The sequence below is a fragment of the Echinops telfairi genome, unplaced genomic scaffold (assembly GCF_000313985.2).
Source record: "Echinops telfairi isolate 266 unplaced genomic scaffold, ASM31398v2 ScPeMD7_6631;HRSCAF=7566, whole genome shotgun sequence".
Taxonomy (NCBI): Eukaryota; Metazoa; Chordata; class Mammalia; order Afrosoricida; family Tenrecidae; genus Echinops; species Echinops telfairi.
The window spans coordinates 435108-436399 of NW_022110531.1; the positions used below are offsets into that span (position 1 = coordinate 435108).

At 46.4% G+C, this 1292-nt stretch overlaps 1 pseudogene; it reads left to right on the plus strand.

The window, feature by feature from the left end:
- Positions 1–578: 578 nt before the first annotated feature.
- LOC101648142 lies at positions 579–1048 on the plus strand (annotated as a pseudogene).
- The last annotated feature ends 244 nt before the right edge of the window (positions 1049–1292 follow it).

Consider the following 1292-nt stretch of genomic DNA (forward strand, 5'->3'; position numbering starts at 1 on the left):
TTCCTGACCATAGCAAAAGAAGGAGAACCGAAATCTCGTCATCAGAAACCAGAGAGGAGACACCATTGTGCATGTTTTATGAACAACTGCATGTCCACAGTTTTAAAATATCAGAGAAATATGGAAATTCCTTGGAAGGCAAGAAAACCAATCATATCCCCATACAAGAAATAGGTAATAGAGTCGTCCACTGTCATGTGGATTCACACCTTAAGAGAGGAGGCATTGTGCGCAGCAATATCACAAAGTTGCTGTATGGAATGTAAAGTTTATAAGTTGCAAACTATTTTCTAACAATACTGATAATATATAACAATTAAAGCAATGCTTGATAAAGAATCTGTTTAAGAGCTCTGTTCTCCTTTGAGAGTGCTTGTGTTTCTCTGAGTCTGAGGGAGAACTCTTTCCCTATTCTCTACTCCTCTGCTTCTAAATACCAGGGGACATGCAAATGCAGCTCTCTGCCTGCTGATAAACCGGCCACAGCCCCTGATGTGGGAGATCTCAGAGGACAGTCCCAGTCTCTGGGGTCTCTGCTGTTTCCATTTGTGCCCAGGAGCTAGTCCACAGGAAACATCATGAATTTGGTACCAACTTTGGCTTTCATTTTGGCCATTGTACACGGTAATAATTTGCAGACCCTGCTGTGTAGATATGTAATTGTGAGTGCCTTAGTTTGTATGTGTGTCGACTAATCACGGTGCCTCTGTGTTTGCAGGTGTCAAGTGTGAGGTACAGCTGTTGGAGTCTGGGGGCGATCTGACAAAGCCTGGGGGGATCTTTGAGACTCTCCTGTGTAGCCTCTGGATTTACCTTCAGTAGCTATTACATGCACTGGGTCCGCCAGGCTCCAGGGAAGGGCCTGCAGTGGGTCACGTACATTAATGATGATGGTAGTTACACAAAGTACACTGACTCCATAAAGGGCCGATTCACCATCTCCAAAGACAACTCCAAGAACACAGTCTATCTTCAGATGAACAGCCTGAAACCCGAGGACACGGCCACGTATTACTGTGCAAGAGACGCAGTGAGGGGAAGTCAGTGAGAGCCCAGACACAAACCTCCCCTGCAGCGAGGACACTGGTCTCCAGGGGGCGCTCAGGACCCACAGGCGCTCAGGACCCTCAGGACTCAGGACCCTCAGTCCCAGAAGCAGGTGCAGCTGGAGCTTCACCGCTGGTTTCCTGTGGTGATCTGTGGATTCTTCTAAATCTCAGAGCTTCCCTAGGGAATATCTCTAACTTAAAAATAATAACTCTGTGCCTACTTTTGATATCTGTGAATTCAAC